Source organism: Tupaia chinensis, unplaced genomic scaffold (assembly GCF_000334495.1).
Source record: "Tupaia chinensis unplaced genomic scaffold, TupChi_1.0 Scaffold000624_1, whole genome shotgun sequence".
Classification (NCBI taxonomy): domain Eukaryota; kingdom Metazoa; phylum Chordata; class Mammalia; order Scandentia; family Tupaiidae; genus Tupaia; species Tupaia belangeri.
The window spans coordinates 958,079-979,174 of record NW_006160144.1 but is presented as its reverse complement, the minus strand read 5'-3'; the positions used below and the strand labels follow the sequence as shown (position 1 = coordinate 979,174).

Here is a 21,096-nt window from a genome sequence, read left to right as displayed (position 1 = left end):
TTCACTCCCTTTTATCTATTTGGTCTGAGAACAAAGGGAAACCTATATAAAGAACTAATCCAGCTGCTCTTAAAAGTGTGAACTTGGGGAAACCAGCAGTTAGCATAATGGCTATGTCGCTGGACTCCCATGTAGTCGACTGCAGTTCACATACTGGACCCGGTGGCTTAGAACTCACGCTGGGCGCATGTGCGTGCGTGCCCAAGATCCCGAGAGGAGAATGGAGAAGGGATTGCGGGGTGACCATCCCCCCTGGGGGGTGATTTCTCGCTTTCTGTCTCTATGTCTGTCTCTGTCTGTCTGGCGAGCGCACCTGCCCTATAGTGAGAATCTCTCAAAAAAAAAAAAAAAAAGTGTGAACTTGGGCTGGCTCTGTGCATAGCAGTAATATGCTTGAGAGAAGTTGGACCCCACATAGTGAACACAATTAGAATTCTCAGCCAGTCAGCTTGAAAACATACTAGGCATGCATGTGAGTACCCAGGATCCAATGGGCTGAAGGACTGGAAAAGGGAGATTGTGGTGTAAACAGATTGGGGGGTGGGGGGGACTTAATCTCTCTCTGTCCCTCTCTTTCTCTCTCATCCCTCTCCCTCTCATATGCATGTACACAAGCTCTAGCATAAATTTAAAAAAGAAAAGAAAAAAGTATGGTCTCTGAACTTCTCAGAGTCTCTAAGTCCATTATGGAGATCCAAGAAATAAAATGTACCAAAATATTACTTGCCTTTTTCACTGTATTCAATGATGATGCAAACACAGGTGAGCAAAATTGCTGATACCTTAGCAAAACTCAAGGCAAAGGCACCAAACTATACTAAGAAGCACTGTAGTCTCTACTTGAAGTTTTTTTGGGTTTTTTTGGTTTTTTGTTTTAGGGCCAGTTTCTAATAAGATGTCCTTGATAAAGCAATAAATATTATGAATTTTAGTAAATCATGACCTGTATGACCTTTTTTCCTAACATTATGAAATAAAAAGGGAAAAGTACACATAAAGTGCTGCTGTAAGAGGTCTGAGGAAAAAAGCTTGCACACTGAGTTGCAGGCTCAACTGTAAAGTTTTTTTCATGGACATGGCTTTTACTTGGCAGAATGACTGACAATCTGTAATTATTCAAATGTGGATAGTTAGCAGACATTTTTCCAAAAATGAACAAAGCAAATCTGCCACTTCAAGAAAAATTACTGGCGATATTCAGTGCCAATGACAAAATCTTGCATTTTCAAGCTAAGGTTAGATTTTGATAACTTGTATCTACCACCATCAAGAGCTTGAACATTTTACCTTTTTTAAAAATTGGCTATAGAGAGCATGCACTTGCCAGAGAGACAGACAGGAGAGGGGCAGGGATGTATGAGAAACATTCACACACACCCCCCCAAGCGATAATAAAGCCTCAATCCCTTATCCTCCATTCTCCTCTCAGGATTTGGGCAGGCATGTTCACACATCCAAGTGCACCCAGCTTGTTTCTCAAGCCACCAGGTCTTGAGTGAGCCAGCTGGGATCTACCCACTTTAACCACCATGCCACCTGGCTGGCCCCATTTTCTCAATACTTAAAAAATGTTTCTGATTAAAAAAGAGTAATGTGACATTAATGAATGTGAATTTTTGTTATTACATAATATAATGCATCAGCATTTTGAAGATCTGCATAAACACCCGAATAGCCAATGCATGTTAGAAAACCATGCTTGAGGGGACCAGCAGTTGGCGTAATGGCTATGTCACTGAACTCCCATGTAGCTGACCGCCGTTCAAGTCCCGGACCCAGCGGCTTAAACTCACACCAGGTGTGTGTGCATGCGTGCTCAATATCCTGAGAGGAGAATGGAGGAGAAGGGATTGCGGCGTGACCATCCCCCCTGGGGGGGTGATTTCTCGCTTTATCTGTCTCTGTCTTTCTGACGAGCACATGCACCCTATAGCAAAAACCTCTACCCCCTAAAAAAAAAAAAAAAGCGTAAGTATACACAAGGTAGACCAATGGATTTGAATGTAACAAAATATGAAAAATTGATAATAGTTTTAGATACCACATAGCAAAAAGCCTCTACAGAACTATAACTTGTTGGGAACCAGCAGTTAGTGTAATGGCTGTGTCGCTGGACTCCCACATAGTCGACCGCGGTTCGCGTCTCAGACCCGGTGGCTTAAACCTCACGCCGGGCACGTGTGCGTGCGTGCCCAAGATCCCAAGAGGAGAATGGAGGAGAAGGGATTGCGGCGTGACCATCCCCCCTGGGGGGGTGATTTCTCGCTTTCTATCTCTATGTCTCTGTCTGTCTGGCGAGCGCACGCGCCCTATAGCGAAAACCTCTCCAAAAAAAATAAAAATAAAAATAAAAAAACTATAACTTGTTGAGTTTGGGTATGAAGAGTCAAAGGACATCCCCATAATCAAAGACTACTGAGCCAGCACAGTAGTTTAGGGACTCAGATCCCACAGAACCCACTGCAGTTTGAATCCACAATCCAACTTGAAAAAAACAAGCTCAGCATGCCTACATGCCTGCATGCCACAAATCCTAATGAGATGGAGAAATGGAAGGAAAAGGATTGTCATATGACCACACCCCACTGGGGAGTGCTCTCTCTGGTGAGTTTAAGAGCTCTCTGACAATGAAAAAATAAATACATTAAATTTAAAGAGAAGACTACTAAAACATCCCTCTCGTTTCCAACTACATACATGAATGAGAGAGGGTAGATTTTTCTTTACATATGCCCACTCAACAAAACTTATCATAATACAATGCATTACAGAAGCAGATATGAGAACAGAGCTATTTCCTATTAAATCAGACATTAAAAATTTTTTCAAAAAATGTAAAACAAGGTTATTTGTTAATTTTTTGTTAAGTTTACTTTTTATAATATGTCATGGATTTTTCTTTAATGATTTTTTAAATCTGCTATAGGGCATGTGCACTTACTTAATAGAGAGAATGTATGAGAAGTGAGAAAGCAAGCCATCAGGACTTGGACTATAACTAAGGTCAGCAGTGTGGGAGTCTAGTGCCCTAACTACTGCGATACCTGCTGGCCCTGGCCTTGTTATTTTAAAGTGACTTAGTAAATAACTTTCTTTAAATTAAATTTATTTGTTATTATTTCTTTCTATTAAGTTTCCTATAGGGTACTTGTGTTCACCAGAGAGAGACAGAGGGAAGTGAGAAAGCAAGCAAACAGGGTCCAGGACTCGAACTGCTACTGGTCATGTGGGAGTCTATCTAGCACCTCAACCATCCGCTGCCTACTGGCCCAACATTTTTTTTTTAATTCCTTATAGTTTCTAATACAGCCTCACCCTCTAAAGCAGTCATTAGTTTCCAGGACTGCAGTGATGAAAACCACATGGCCAACCATAACCAGATCCCCTAAAACATATGGGACACACACACACTTGCCCAGGATCCTAAGGAACTGAAGGGCTGGGAAAAGGGATCACAGCACAATCAAAGCCTCTTGGGGGGTTGGGGGTGGGGGCAGTGCTTCTTTCTTGCACATGCATGCACACAGTGCTGTTGTGAATCAAAATAAGAGTTTCTAATTTAATAATTGTCAACAGATAATAACCTACAAAAGCTCTCTGATTCTCAAACTCTGTTTCCCTTAGCGCATGTGTACTCACTGGACAAAGAGAAAGAAAGTGAGAGGTAAAGTGAGAAATCACCCTCCCAGGGAACAAAGCCAAGCAACAGTCCATTCTCCTCCATTCTCCTCCTGGGATCTTGGGCATGCACACACATACACCTGGTGTGAGTTTCAAGCCACTGGGTCTGGGATTTGAATCACAGTCAGTCATGTGGGAGTCCAGCAACACAACTTCTACGCCATCTGCTGGCCCCTCTTCAACTATTTTAAAGAGTAAAACACAACTATTTTTAATAGTTAAAAGAGGTACGGAGACCAGAAAGTTAGTGAAATCACTTAACTATAATCAATCTTTCTCTCTTAACACCCATTAGAAAAAGAGGGCAATCTCCAATTTGGTCAAACATTTTCATCTTATTCAATACCAACATAGCATGGTAGACCTTGCAGAACTTATACCAAGCTTCTTCTCAGTATGATAATTCAAATCATTCATATAAAAATAAATTTAAATTATTTTTTAAATTCCTATACACAGGGACCAGCAGATGGCATAATGGCTATGTCACTGGACTCCCAGGTAGTTGACCACAGTTTGAGTCCTGGACCCAGTGGCTTAAACCCACACTGGGCATGTGTGCATGAGTCCCCAAGATCCTGAGTGGAGAATGGAGGAAAAGAGATTACAATGTGGCCATCCCCCCTGGGGGGTGATTTTTCCCTTTCTGTCTCTTTCTGGCGAGAGCATGTGTCCTATAGTGGAAACCTCTCCAAAAACAAAATTTGTCTAAATTAAAAAATAAAAACTAAAGTTCCTATATACAATACGTATACAAGTCATATCTGCCTATTACTCTACATAATTAACCAAAAGTATGCTCTAGGATTACATTTTAACAAATACTGTGTAAAAAAATCAGATCAGGCCAGCTAGGTAGTACAGTGGTTAAGACAGCTGAAATATTACACGGCCAGCTCTGCGGTTTGAATCCTAGACCCAGAGGCTTGAAAAATACGCAGGGTATGTGCACATGTATGCTCAAAATCCTGAGAGGAGAATGGAGAAGGGACTGCATGTGGCCATTCCCCCAGAAGGAGATTTCTCACTTTCCCTATTGCTCTCTCTCCCCCACCAAGAGCACATGCACTATAGCAAATTAAAAAATAATAATAAACAAAACTTTTTAAAATTTAAATTTAATACTAATTCCTAATATGTTATGTTGTAGACAAGTCAACAAGTCAACTGAGTTAGTATTAGTCTTTTGAACTAATACCAATATATAGGTGACACAGCAACCCAAGGAGGCATATCACCATTACCAGATCATTACTACAACATATGAAAAGAACATCTGCACCTAACTGCCCAGCAATGGTAAGACAGTCTCCTTCTGGGGACCCAGCAATGGCAGGATAGTCTCCCTCTAGGGACCCAGGCCAGACACAGATGTTACACAATTTACACAAAACTTTAAAAAAAAACCTGGATCCATTATACATAAAGTGGGTCATAATTAACATCATACCACTAAAGATACTTAAATAGTAAACTTTCCAAAATTATTTTAGTATTATTCTATTCTCTAAAGTTCACAACTTAAAGAAAAATATACTGGCTCAAATTCTAACTCTTCCAAGAAAACTTCTCAGTCGTAGTGCTTTGAAATTATGTTTATGAACTTGACATTCATTAACCATGTGCAGCTCAAGGCAATATTTTATCTTCTTTACACTCTCTCCTTAGTCTCAGTACCCCCAGAGGATGAACTGTAGTTACTAAAGAGTCATCTAGTTACTAATACAATTGTCTAACAGAAGGGTTGGGGAAGAAGTGACCACTTCAGAAGAAATTTCTATCCCTATCTCCTAAATCTTCATTTTCTAAACAAAAGAAACAATATCGCTTGTTTTTTTTTTTAAAAATAACTAAACATCTTAAATATAAATATTATATATTTATATATACATTTAAATTCTTATTGAAACATATTTTTATATATTTAAGTTTTTTTTCCATTAAAGTGAGAAACAGAGACAAACACAAATGCCCTCAACAGAGTCTCACTCTGCAATCAACTCTCCCTATCATGCCCTTCCCAGCCAGCCAGTATAATAGGCTCCACTGACATCTATATAGGCAGACTGGGGGAATGTATCCATGATCTTCCACAGCATCCAGTTTTGCTTGTGCAGTACTTTATAGCTACCAAGCCAATTAGCTCTCCATCTACTAACATGCTAAGACTTAGCATTACCCTCAAGGACATCCACAAGTAAGGGGAGATCAAGTGAGCAGGTTTGAGTTCCCATCCAGACTCCACCTTCTATAAAGTACTTAACTATTCTGTTCCCTCAAGTTTCCTCATGTACAAATTAACACAGGCTACTTCAGAAGACTGCTGTGATTAAGAGAATATTTTCAATTGCTCAGCCTAGTACCTTGCACAAATTATTTGCGCTATTATAGTGTGGGGACAAGAAGCTAAAGGAAAAACATAAAACAAATAATACTCTAAAATATCATTGTACTTGAGGACTCATATACACACAAAAATAAACCATACCCCAAAAAATGGACATGGAAGAGCCAGCAAGCGACGCTGGTCTCGCACATGGCTGGCTGCAGTTTGAGTCCTAGACACGGCAGTATGCTTTTTCACTCCCTTTCTGACAAAATCAAAGTAATGGATAAAATTGAGTAATTTTTTTTGGAGAGGTTTTAGCCACAGGGCGCGTGTGCTTGCCAGACAGAGAGAAATCACCCCCCGGGGGGGGTGGCCACACCACAACCCCTTCTCCATTCTCCTCTCGGGATCTTGGGCACGCATGCACACACGCCCGGCGTGAGTTTTAAGTCACCGGGTCCGGGGTGCAAACCACGGTCGACTACATGGGAGTCCAGCGACATAGCCATTACACTAACTGCTGGTCCCTAAATAATTATTTTTAAAAAACAGACATGGAAGTATGTTTGCACTACTAGCTACAAGTGCCATAAACTACCAACTACATTTAGGACTTCTTTTTCTTTCTCTTTTCCCTGTTATCATTAGACTTAGTTTTAGTATTATATGATGCTGCTTACAATAAAAAGGAAACAAACTACAATGGCCAACAATCTATAAACATGATGTTGCTTAACATAATTAAAATATCCAACAATAAATTATGATTCATAAATTATGAATTATTTAGCTAAAATACCATGCAACCATTAAATATACAGCATTGCAGAGTTATATGTACTGACATGAGTTATATGTACTGACACGAAAAAGTGCTTGCTTCACTGTTAAGTAAGAAAAAACAGTATTACAAAATGAAACATACACTATTTCTGTTCAAATAGGTAGGCAGGTAAGTTCTTCTGTTATTTGGCTCATTTATCCACCATAAACATGTTATTTGTTATTTGCTTTAAACAAGCAAATATAAAATAACAGAAATTTTTAAGAGTAAAAAAAATTTCCAAGTACAGAAAAATATCATGGTTAAATGCCTTGGATTTAATATACTAAGCAAAATGCTAACTGAAATCGTGATTCCCATCTCATCTGACCCCTACAAATCTCAAGTTTCACTCTTCAACAGTTTAAAGCAAAGAAAGGCCACCTCACTAAAAGAGTTTTACAAAAACATCACAACAGCTTATTATAAATCACCTTTCTCCAAAGAATATAAGACATTTAAAGCTATAATTAACTGATTAATCCTTGTAACAACCTGAGCAGTAGATTTAGGATCGGGATTATAATTTCCAATTTACTGGTGGGACAGATAATAAAGCCATGTTGTGCACTTAGAGCATTCAAGTCCCAAATACATGGGGGTAGGGAGAGGGACATGGAGGCTATAGGATACATGTGCTCACCTGAGAGAGAAATTGCCACTGCCCCTTTCTCTCTGGTCTCAAGATTTTCGGCATCCATGCAAACACACCCACCCAGCTTGATAATCATGCCACTAGGTTTGGGATTCAAACCACACTGCAAGCCCTGTGGGATCTAGTGCCTTAACCTCTGTGCCACCTACTGGCCCCAAAATACACTGACTTTTAGTTCATCTAGTAAGCCACATCTGACGAACGTAGATGGGGCTGCTATTGTACCTACTATAGCTGATGTAAATTAAATTCTGCCAGTAAACCTGTGAAGTCAAAAGAACCAGCTAATCAAGGTTCTTTAATTAGAAAAGGTTGAGGTTAGGTAACTTCTCTCCCTATTCTAAGGAACAATTTTAGAAACTGGAAGATACTAAATACACTCAGCAAACAAACACATGTGGGAAACACTTCCCTGATGGAGAGCTGCAATGTACTTGGTCATAATGAATATTCAAGTGTTTGCCTTTACCAAACTTATTTAACAAATAAGTACTTTTTGGCATTACATCTATTAATATGCAGAATCACTGACAGATATAAGTTGGGATAAAAGTTAAATATGTGACCTCTAAGGTCACTTCCTGTACCATGATTCTACTATTCTAAATTTCAATATAAGTCCAAGGATAAACTTAACAAAAGTGGCACCTGAGGGAAAAATGTACTACTTACATATAAGGCAGAGCCTTGACACTACCATATCCCAACCTCAGCACTATTCTCAGGAGAGTAATTGTCTGCCATGAGGCTATCCTAAACATTACAGATATTAGCAGCATCTCTGGTTTCCATACACTAGATGCCAGTGGTACCTTTCTTCAAATTATGGCAACCAAAAATACTTCCAGACAAATGGGGGTGGAGAGGGCAAGAGAGCAAAACATCACATCTCCCAATTGAGAACCACCGTCAAGACATAAAAGACAGTATATATGTATGCCTGCATGCACATGCACACACTGACTCTCTCCTTCCAGAAAACAAAACATATTCAGCTGCTTGAAATATTGCAAGTCGGAACTAACTCCACAACTGAAAATGAGAACCTCACTTTATTCCTTGAAAATTCCCAACACAGGACTACAGGTATCCAAGAATAATCTGGTAACATCCACCTTGTGAAATGTTAAGCTACAGAGATCGAAGACGTTTAGGCCATTTGCCTGGCCAACAAGCCAAGGATTACAACTGTACTTGCACTGAAAGCAGAAGCAAAAATCAGATGGGGGGGATTTCCCAATAACATGGTTTCTATTAACCTCTTTCTTACCATTACCTCGTTATTCTGCACAAAAAAGAAACAGGAGGAAGAAGGATGGTTAGGGAAATATCCATGAAGATGTCAAAAATTTCAGCTGAGTCTTGAAAATTAGCTAAAATTTCATTATGTAAAAGGCTAGGACAAGGGAATGGTAATGTGACATACTAGTAAAAGAAAATGGCAAGAGAAAAGGCAACGCTGCAGGAAAACACAGGGCATCCTGAGGTTTAAAAGAAATTAACAACTTGCCTGAAATATAAAGCTTATTTTAATAGAGAAAGCAGTACAGAAAAAGATGGAAAAGAATGTTTGAAGCCAGATCATTAACGGACAGCCCTGAACAGCCACCCTTACTCAGCCTTAGAGACAGCATAATGTCATCAAAGGTTTTTCAAGTGGGAATGACATATCAAGACTGAGCTACAGAACAATCAGGTAGGACATGTTAAAGTAAAAAAAAGGCATCTAGGTGGCAATGGCAAACAAAGAAGCTACTACAATAATCAAGAGAGGCTGCAACAAGAATTTCAACTCAAGTGGGGTCACCACAGTAGAATGATCGAAGTCTCCTTTAAAGCTTAAATCTAAAAATGTGAAGACGCTAAATTCTATGTTAAGGGTCCAATACAAACAAAAATTATATAAATAAAAATATAATGGCACAAAGACTGGAGAGAAAGCTGTCTTTTCCTTCCTAACTTTACCTCCTTTATGATGAAATCTTTCCATTTATTTCTTATGACATTGTTTGGATTTGAGGACCCTCTCTTCCTAACACTACCAAACCGAGCCCAGGTCTTCAAGCTAACACCTAGATCATCACAAAGCTTCTGAAAGTGCCTCAGTTCCACAAATAGTCCTTTACCACCTCACTTCCCTAGAGGAGTTCCTAATGCCTTTTTCACAAGTTCAAATTCTTCAAGATGAAACTTAAAATAACAACTGGACAAGCACATGAGGTGGCATGGACTCAAAATGCCACAGACTCCCAAGTCCTATCTCCCCTGTGATCTCTCTACCTGGAAGGCCTTTCTTCTACCTTTTTGGCTCAATACACAGCATCATAAAAAAAAAAAAAAAAAACTTTTTTTGCACTCATAGATTAATAACAATCTCTTCCTGCATAAATGGTATGAAGCACTTAGTCACTATTATTTATCTGAAAGTCCCTTGTCAATTAATTCTATTTCCAAAACAAGCAAAGTTCCTTAACAGCATCCTTCTTTTGCATGCTGTTATCTGAAGCTTAGTACCCAGTATGCACTATAAGCACTGATTTATTGGGCTAGAACAGTCAAAAAAAAAAAAAAAAAAAAAAAAGGCTTTGTGAGGAGAGCCTTCAAGTATAAGTTACATTTTGCAAAGATAAGAAAATTCTAATCAAGAAACTGGAAAAAAAAAATAATGAATAATGAGGATGACTTGGGGGGTGATCTACAGAGCTGGAAAGTATTTTTCCACAGACCAAACTGTAGACTTGTTAGGGAATACAATGGGGAGGGAGAGACAAAAGTTTTATTATACAATAAAAATGAGCTGCTCTGTAGTGTGCTATGCAGAAGCCAGATCCCACATGGATGACTGAGGGTTTGTATGCTGGCCCTGCCTGGTGCATGCACATGCCCAGGATCCTGCACACAGAGACCAGAGGGAAGAGTGCCATGTATGGGCCTGTTAATGAGTGCTTTCTTTCTGACTCCTTTCTTTTCTCCTCCAAACCTGTGCACGTGCACACATCCTATGCCGTTTTGGTTTTTTGTTGTTGTTGTTTGTTTGTTTTTGTTTTAAAAAAAAGAAAGAAAGAGGGGGGCCAGCAGGTGGCATGGTGACTAAGGTTCTGGACTCCCACCTGGATGAATGAGGTTTGAGTCCTAGACATAGAGGCTTGCTTTCTCACTTTCTCCCTCTTCTGTCTCTCTCTGGTGAACAGCCGTGACCCATACAATTTTTTTTTTTTTTTAGATTTTTGCTATAGTGTGTGTGAGTTCAGAGAGACAGAGACAGAAAGCAAGAAAGCATCCTTTCCCCCCCCCCCCCCCGGAGGGATGGCCATGAAGCAATCCTTTGTCCTCTATTCTTCTCTTGGGATATTTGGCATGCATACACATATGCCCAGTTTTTTAAGCTGCCAGGTCCGGGGCTCAAATCACAGTCGACTACATGGAAGTCCAACGACATAACCATTATGCCATCTGCTGGTCCCGACACAGCAAAATTAAAAGAAAATAATAATAAATAATAATTTAAATAATTCTAAAAACAAATAATGTGGGTCTCAACCTCCAAGTCCCTAACACTTTCCTATCTTCTCTCTCTTTTTTTTTTTTTTTAAAGTTTTTGCTATACGACATTTGCACACTAGAGAGAGGGAAAGTGAAAAGTTATCCCCTAGGGGGATGGCCACTGCACAATCCCTTCCCTTCTATTCTCCTCTCAGGATTTCAGGCATGTACACACATGTACCTGGTACGCTTCTCAAGTCTCAGGGTCTGGGACTCAAACCAAGCTGTTGGCCATGTGGGATCCAGACACTTTAACACCTTCATGCCACAGGCTGAACTTTTTAACAGAAAAGTTTTATAATTATTAAAGTAATCATAACTGACTAGAAGATCAGTTATTATGACCGTTGTTCGCTAACATTAACTGATCTTTTACTCTATCAGTTACTGTGCTGTGTTTTTACATAAATTCTTACTTAATCCTCACAATAACACTGTAAAGTAACTACTATTGTCTTCATTTTATAGAGACAATGATACTCAGAGAAAGTGAGTAATTTGCCCATGATTACACTACTACTAAAATGCAGAGGCAAAATCTTAGATCTTAGGCTTTACTTCTACACTAGGTGGGTTAATGCTAAATTTAAGCTGTAAGGGTCTTAACTCTAGCCACTAGATTTTTAAATTTAGTCTTTAGAGAGCCAACGAGGGAACACCAACTACCTACTAAATATCGCTATGTATCTTATCTACCTATTTATTTATTTACAGACATGGTCTTGGCTAGGTTCCCGAGGCTGATTTATCTATTTATTCATTCACAGACAGGGTCTCACTATGTTGCCCAGGCGGCCTTGAACTCACAATCCTCCTGCCTCAGGCTCCCAAGCAGCTGAGACTATAGCCATGTGCCACTGCAACTAAGTACCTATAAAACCAGTGAGGAACAGTACAGACAATATGCTCAGAGAATCCCTAGGGACCATGTTAGGAGACCCTCTAGGCTGAGAAGTAGGTGGGCTTATGGAATACTACCCAGAGGAAACATCATCTACAGTGAAGCCTAGAGTCCTACCCGTTATTGCCCATACAGCTACTTCAAACAGCTCAGATACAACACCCATTCCCTTACCCCATACCATATCCAAAACCAATTCCTGCTCCTCAACATTCCTTATGTCAGTGAATCATGATTCCAATCATACTTACTTTTTTAGCATAAATATGTCTTTTAAACATCTACTAATGTCAGATATGAATAACAGAAAGATTTCAGCAATTAGTGGTTTAGTATAGGAAATGCTAAAACCAAAGATAAATTAGGTGTCAAGGTAGTCTGGATGATAAAGCATTATATTTTACCTGAACAGGTCAAGGAAGACTTCCAGGAAGAGATGACATTTTGACTGAATTGTGAAAGGTGAACTGAGAGGGCTGGGTTCCAATAGGCTCAATGACAGACACATTCATTCCATTCTTAGTGGCAATGCCATGGTTCAGAACCTCATTATGACTGCAGTAGTTCTGGCAGTAATAGTCCCCAATTATCTTTCCTTTTTTTTTTTTCCCAACTATGCTTCTTCCTTCCTGTCTGAGCCCTCCAATCTAGCATCCATTACCAAAATGACAGAAAGGGGAGGAAGGAACCCTAAATCTGACATCAAGCTTAAAATCCTTCAGTGACCATAGCATAGCATAAGGATGAATCCAAACTTCCACACATCTCTCTGCCCCCTTCATCATCTATACAACCTGTCTTCACTAGTCACCTGAATTTCATGTATGATTCCTGGCCCTTCTTTGTCCCTACGCTTTGCTCATTGTACTCTTTCCTTTGAAGACTCAGTCCCAAGAGTATACGTTTTTCCCAGATTCAGTTAGAAGTCCTTTCCTCTAGGTTCTTTAATTGTTTGAACTTGGTTATGCACTTTTACCCCCAGACTATATATGTCTTGGAGAAAAAAAAAAGTCATGGCTTCCCCTGCCCCACCCAATCTCTATCCCTACATGTAGCACAGTGCCTGGCAGACTAGAAAATACATATTAAAAAGCCTGACCGTTCTATACCAAAGGCATTCAGGTATAAGCACATTAGGAAGTTAATAGGAATATCTGATCACATGACTTGACAACATCCTTAAGAAACATCAACTGAATCTAGGACAAACTTCACTACATTAAGTTCTAGTTATTTATATGGCCAAGCACCTGAACCAAGACTGGTTAATTTTTCAACGGCAGTTTTGGGTTTTGAGACACTTTCTATAGGGTAGTGCACTCATCAGAAGAGACAGAAAGCAAGAAATCACTCCCCAAGAGGATAACCACGCTGCAATCTCTTCTTCATTCTCCCCTCGGGATTTTGGGCACACATACACACAGGCCCGACATGAGTTCCAAGCCCCTGGGTATAGGACTTAAACCAGTCAGCCACATGGGAGTACAGTGCTTTAACCACTACTCACCTGGTCCCCTCAACTATAGTTTAAATGATTAAACTTGGTTATTTTTTTTTAGGAGAGATTTATGCTACAGGGCACGTGTGCTCACCAGAAAGAGACAGCAAGAGAGAGAGCAAGAAATCACCTCCCATGGGGGGGAGGGGCACACCACAATCCCTTCTCCTCCAATCTCCTCCCGAGATTTTGGGCCCACACGCAATGCCTTCTGCATGAGTTTCATGTTGCTGGGTCTGGGACTAAAACAGCCATGTGGGAGTTCAGCGACATAACCACTACACCATCTGCTGGTCCTGGTTACATATTTATGAAGGCAATATCAAAATTTTTAATTTTACCTAAATTTTACATTTTACCCAGCAATCACATTTCTAGGAATCTACCCAGCAAAAATGCTCTCATGGGTATATAAAGATATGCACAATTCTTCCACTGAGAAACCATAATACCAGGGAAACAATCAAAAGTCCTACACGCACAAATTTAAATTTAAAGAACAAGCTACAAGTACGATCCCATATTTTTGCTATATAAAAAAAAAAGATGCATTACATTTTTATACAGGATGACTATATTCCAAACTGGGGTTTTTTTGGAGCAATTTTTGCTACAGGGTGCATGCACTCGACAGGAAGAGAGAAAAGCAGGAAATCACCTCCCAGAAAGGATAGCCACACTGCAATCTCTTCTCCTCCATTCTCCTCCTGGGATTTTGGGCACATGTGCCCAGCATGAGTTTCAAGCCCCCAGGCCTGGACTCAAACCAAGGTCAGCCATGTGGGAGTCTACCATCACAACCACTATGCCACCTGCTGGTCCCTATTCCAAAAACTCTTTAAGAGTGTTTCATCCTATTTCCATCTTATCACTGAATTTGAATTGCCTACCAGTTTTTAGCTAACAGGCAAAGAGGGGGGAAAATGCACTTTTATCACTAACAAATCCTAAGGATACAAGTGCTTCTGAACAATACCAGAATTGAAGACTTCTTAAAAATTATAATTCACAAATAGATTATCTTGAGGGTCATCCATGGCCGTATTTCAGAGATCCCACTGAAACTTACTTTATCCCTTTAGAGTAAACTAAATTAATGACTTTTAAAAATTACTTATTTCCAATGCCAGGGATGTGTAACAGTACTAACATCCTTTTTTCATTCCCTAGAGAAGCCAAAGACTAGGAGGGTAAGGAATAAAAATCTGCAATTACAATACATGCATAAGGTCCTCAAATATCCTCTGCTCTCCATGGTAATGTGTGAGTAGTTCAGTGAAACTTTCCTGACACTTTCAACCCAGCAGACCAGTATTTCTACAAAGCCTCTGTACCAGCAAATGTTGGAAACTAGTTAGTTTTTAGCCTCTGCCCCTTCACACCCTCTGGTAGAGGTGCTAATAAGCAGTCATAAAGGCCAAGCAGCAAGAGAAAGTCTCTGCTTATCAGTCCTTAACAATTTCTGGTTTAATGTAGTAACAAACCTGCTATTCTGTCTTTTCTATCCTCCCATACTGTCCATCCAATTGAATTTAACCAAGTCTAACTTAAGCTGCACTTTTAAAAAAGGTTTAAAAGGTGAGGGGCTCCTTTAAGTTTGATGCCACTCAAGCAACTTTTTCCAAACAAGGACAGAATTTGCTGTACTTAAAATTCAGAGTAAGATCTCATTTTGGATTCTTAGGCCACGTAATAAGAACCAGAGTTTTTGATAACATCTAGATAAAATTGCACTTTATTTACCTCCACTTTAACTGACCTTACTCTGAAAAGTTAATGGTGAAACTTTAATTCTTAAAAAAAAAAGAAAGAAAAAGAAAAAAAGAACTACAGGACCAGCAGTTGGTGTAATGGCTGTCATTGGACTCCTATGTAGCTGACCGTGGTTCGAGGTTTGAGTCCCGGACCCCCGGGGGGAAAGGGGTAGAGGGTGATTTCTTGCTTTCTCTCTCTGTCTCTGGCGAGCACATGTGCCCTATAGCAAAACCCTCTCCACCAAAAAAAAAAAAAAAAAAAAAAAAAACCCACAAAAAAAAATTACAAACAAAAAAACCAAAAAAAAGTTCAAGTCAAAAGCAATAACACATACAACCAAATTATTTCCTGATACATTCAAAAGTTAAAATTCTATGCACCTTGCATAAAGTATTAGAAAATCAAGACCTGCAGAAAGTGACTTTTTGTTTTCTGCCATAGGGAATGTGAGTTCACAAGAGAGACAAAGAGAGACAGTGAGAAGCAAAGTAGAAAATCACCCCTGGGGTGTGGGGTGATGGCCATGCCAAGATCCCCTATCCTCCACTCTTCTCCTGGGATTTTGGGCACACATGCACACACAAGCGCCTGGTACAACTCTCAAGCCACCAGGTCCAGGATTCAACCACAGTCAGCCAAGTGGAATCCAGCACCTCAACCAAGTCACTTGCTAGTCCCAAAAGTAACATTTATTAAGCAACCATTATTTGCCACACTGTGCTGTTAGCCAACAGAGAAACAAGAACTTAAAAGGCCGGGGATGTACGCTGGTATAACACATACACTCTTCCAGGTTGGGGTTAGGAGACACATGCCCATGATCCCTGGATGGCTGAGAATGGGGTGGATCTTGAAGTCAGGACCTGTTAGGAGTGCTGTCTCTCTGTCTCTGCCTCTCTGTCCCTCACTCCTCTCTCCCAACCTATAGAAAAAATAAACTTAAAAAAAGAAAGGAGGGGAGGAGGGACCAGCAGGTGGCATGGTGGCTAAGGTGCTAGACACTCCCACATGGCCGACCACAGTTCGAGTCCTGGGCCTGGTGACTTCCTTTCTCACTTTCCTTCCCCCCCCCTCAAATTTAAAAATGAATGAATAAATAAAATTAAATATTTTTTACAAAAGAGGAGGAGGAAACCAGCAGATGGCATAATGGTTACATCATGGACTCCCATGTAATCAACTGTGGTTTGAGTTCCAGACCTGGTGGCTTAAAATTCACACTGGGCACATGTGTGTGCATGCCCAAAATTCCAAGAAGGGAATGGAGAAAAAGGAATTGCGATGTGGCCATCACCCCCCACCCCCAGGGTGATTTCTTGCTTTCTGACTCTGTCTCCCCTGAGCAAACATGCCCTAAAGCACGCACACACACACACACACACACACACACGCACACACACGCACAGACACACACACACACACACACACACACACACACACGCACAAAAGGGGAAAGAAATTCTCCACCTTGAAAGGCCTCTTGGCATAAAAGTTTAAAAATCTTCATCCACGGGGACCAGCAGGTGGCAGAGTGGTTATGGGCTAGATATCCACATGGCTGACTGCAATCTCAAGACCCAGACCTGGAGGCTTGCTTTTTCACTTTCCCTTTCTGTCTCTGGTCAAATTTAAAAATAACAGAAACAAATAAAATTAAATAAATAACTCTTTAAAAAAATCTTCATACACAATCTAACATTTTTCTTTCAGATTGGTTTTTCATTCGATAAGTATGAGTTGTGCTCTCTACTTTAGTGAAGTCGTTTTCACATACTCTGCATTTTGGCATCTACCTCACTAATACAAAAAGCTTAACACATAAAATTCACCTACTGCAACTCTTTTTAAAGTCCAGACTTTCTGGTTAAATCACAACTGCTGGCTTACTTTCTACTATATTATCTTACTCTACATTTTAAAAGACAAATACATGGCTAAACACAGAAACAAATAGTAACTAAGAGGTACCCTCCCAAATGTAGATACTGGTCTTTTCCTATGACCCGTAATTCTCCCTTCAAACTGCAAGTGACACCCAAGGATCTCCCATACCTTCTATTTCTTCTGGAAGCCTTCGAATGTTGTGACCTCTGATTTAGTGGGATATTTGTCTTTTCTAAGCATAACTGTGATTCATCTGAGCTTTGAGCTCACATTTTGAGGATGAAAAATACTCATGAGAGAGTCTTATTTTGTGTTCTCAATTATTACAGTCTGGCAGGAATATTTTGGCACGACTTTCAGAATGCCCAGAGACAAACAGGCAATTTATAAGGGGAGAAACTAACTTAAACCTACTTTTTGGGAAGCAACATAAGGATTCAAAATCCAGTTTTATTAATATAAGTTCCCAATAAATAGTTAAAGTCATATTTTAGAGGAAGGATATGGTCCAAGACTTTTCACTATCACAGCAGGCAGACCAGGTGTTTAAGGTCATTCATTTGAGACACCTGTACTGTATTCCTTCCTAAAGTAAGCAAGAGGAAAAGGATACTAATGTAAAATGTGTTTCCTGAGGCTTAGAACACTCTAACCAAAATCAAGGCAGGGAAATATTTAAGATTGAGAAAGTGCAACTTAAAACTCTAAACCAGTCAATGAGATTTGCCCTGGGACAATCAACAGAGGATACATACTTACTCAAAACTACTTCCTCCCTTCTACACTCAAAATAAGGGGAGGAAGTAGTAAATTTTAAAAACATATACAGCTCTCAAGAAAGAAATTCACCTAATTTTTGTGTCTTAATGGCTTCACCAAGGAAAAGCCCCTACCCACTTAACATTCCCCCCACCAAAGAAGCTGAATTAAAAAATAATTAGTAAGCATTAATGTTTAGAAAATTCAGTACAGTATGGATTAATCTGTGCTTTTTAAGAACATTTTAAAAACTACTTTTCTAATATAACAAAGTAACCGAGTTTCCCTAGAAAGGGTCAAACTAGAACCATTAAATAACACTAAAATACGTTTTCAAAAAGCCTCTCAACAACCACAAGGTCCTATGTTTACAGATTACATGAATCAGGTCACAAACAGAAGAAAACATAAAGACTTGTTATTCACTTTAAAACACAATTAAAATCTATGGTCAACCCAATAAAATCCAAAGTATACAAAGACACTGGTTACAGTGTAGCATAAGATGTAAGAGTATTTGTATGGCAGTGTTTGGAGGAAAAAATGGAGTATATTTTCCTTTCTTCTCATCTTAACAGTTCACAAGTAAGTGAACTAAGGCTTACTCATTTTCTAGCTTCCAGAATTTTCCTCATAGGCTAATGATAAGTCACCTAACAATCAAAGAGTGCTCTGCAGGTTTAACCATAGAAAGAAACGTGTGTAGGCAGGAAGAAAGAAAATTAAGACAAAAAATTAGCATCTCACTTTGGTGAAGCCCAAAAGTCAAACACTAATGTTCTGAATAGGCTTTCAGGAAAAAGTCAGGGACGCTTCTGAATACTTCACTGAAACAGATTCACATAGGTGGACAGAGACTCTAACAATACTTAATTGGTAACTCTTGCTCATGGCCACAAATCACAAATATTTATTCTACACACATTTAGACGACCATCTTAACCATAATAAAGACCTTCAGAACCTTTTTAACATCTCGTTTTCCTGCAAGTAGTTCACATTTGAGACATAAAAAGTCAATCACCTCAAATTGGGAGATCACTAACAAATATATCAAATATGCCAAAGGTCAAGGAAAGTGCATACTTTGTTAGATCAACCTAGTGGGAATCCAATTCAGATCCTAGAACTGTGGGTGGTTATCTCACATTTATAATACATTTCTTACATTTCCAAGGGATGAGCATTTTTACCTTGCCTTATTTTTAGAACTACACATCACACTGCACGTATCACATGACATGATGTAACTGTTAGCAAAGAAAATGGTCCACACCATTGAAAATGTACATGAGAAAAGGAAACGATCGATGCATACTCAAGAATCACTAATTTCATATTTACTTTTAAAAATGTTTAACTCACAATAGATTTTTGTAAAGTTGGAAATGCATCTAACAACCTGTGTAGAAACAACAGAGAATGTACTTTCATAATTTATAAAATAGGACTTTACCCAATTATGGGGAAAACTAACAAGAAATAGTTAAGAGAGTAATATTCTTCTGAAACTGTAAGATTAAAAGCAAAAATTCTCTGGATCAAAACCTAACAGACACGGCAAAGAAATACCCTCAGGTTAAAAAAAAATAAAGAAAATTTACTCAAAAGTATCCCGTTAGGCAGGGAAAAAAAACCAAAACACAGTTTTAACTGACAACGCCTGCAGACAATTGAAATTTTCTAAACTGGTCAAACAGCACGTTGTAAAAGGAACCAAGAACAGCCTATAGAGAGGGGGAGGGGAAACACACCCACTTAAGCCTTTGTAAATAGTGGTACTTTAAATGACCCCAAAAGCTGGGAAAATAGAAACTACAGACCAATTCTGAAACTTGGAAAACATACTCTAACGTACTACTTTCCATACTTTAAAATACTTTCCAGACGAAGTTCAGTAACAATCTATATATCATGATTATGCAAGGCAAAGATTATGTAATTTTATCGTTTATTTTAAAATGTTCTCTGATTCTAAAACATTTTGATCTCTCCAACGAAGAGGGAGAAGGCTCCTCTGGGATACAATTTAAAAATACATACACACACCCCAAAACAAACAAAAAAACACAATGATTGCTAGCCACGTGACAAAGGAGATGGCAACACAAGGATTGTGAATGGAGGGGAGGGAGGCGAGGCTGCAGGACTAGGGAGATTTCTCGGAACTTTGGGGACCGCGGCATTCGGGTCTTCTGGCCCTTGAGGTCGCCAAACTGTGGTCCCTACGAGTAGTGCTACTAACACCCTCCAGTACCGTTTTATTAATAGGTCACAGAAAATGCTCCAGTGACCTCCAGGATAAAGGGGGGGAAAACGGCGGAGAAGGAGGAAAGAGCAATTTAAAGTGGCGCCATCATGTCACCCCTTCTCCCCTAAGGCAATCAATAAGCTATAGTTAAGTAACGTGTTTCTCTAAAAATCCACATTGGGATTCCAACATTGAAAAACAAACGGGTTTTTAAGTAAAACAGGGAGTACGGTTGTTTATCCTATGGAAAACAATTAAAACTATTTGATTAGAATCAAAAGACGGTCAGCCGGAAAACAGCCCCCCCCCAAAGGCACTAAGATTCCAACTCACTTAAAAGCAAATAAATGCCTCTTCCTCTTCTAGTTTAGAAAAAAAAAAAAAAAAACACGTCCGCCTGAGGGACACTAGATTTTAAAACGTAAGTGACCTCAATTTACAGCCAACAAAAATAATAAATGAAACAGAGTTGTGATACAAACCGTAAAACGCGCAAGACGTGTGTTTCGAGCAGAGAAAGGCCTTCTGCAGTCAAGAGAAGTTCAAGGCGAGAGCCAGAGTTTGTTTTGGGTCTTTTTTCACGGGAATAAATCATGTTCTTCAGGCCGCCTTTTTAAATAGAACGCCAAAGGAAAACCTGGCGAACGAGGCGGCAGCTGGTGGCGAAGGGCCCCCGCACACCCCCGCCCTTGGGGCGACTCCCAGCCCGGACCCGCAGCGGGGAAGCCCGGAGAGGCCATTTAAAGTTCCGGGGATTTTTCCTCCCCTGCCCTGCCTTTCTAGTTACAACTAACAAAGAGAGGGAGAAATGGGAGCCACGGGGAGAGCGAGGAGAAGGAGAAAGGGCAGCGGGAGGAGGAGGAGAGGAGCAGCAGCAGCACCTACCACGTGATGGAGGAGCGTAGCCCGGGCGGATTCGGCCCCACAAAATGGGCGCAGTTTGCAAACAGCCCCCCGGCCTGGGCGCCGAGGGCCGGCTGCGGGCGGGGGCGCGCGGCGGCGGCTCAGCCCGGGCCC

The 21,096-nt window shown here is 40.0% G+C and overlaps 1 protein-coding gene across 1 annotated transcript in view; it reads right to left on the bottom strand.

Annotated features, from left to right (window-relative positions):
- The window catches only part of KANSL1 (KAT8 regulatory NSL complex subunit 1), a 203,598-nt gene extending 182,505 nt beyond the window's left edge, over positions 1-21,093 (bottom strand). Inside the window, exon 1 of the mRNA XM_014591831.2 lies at positions 20,965-21,093. The gene's annotated coding sequence lies outside the window, so the exon portion shown is untranslated. The remainder of the gene's footprint in view (positions 1-20,964) is intronic.
- Between the last annotated feature and the right edge of the window lie 3 nt (positions 21,094-21,096).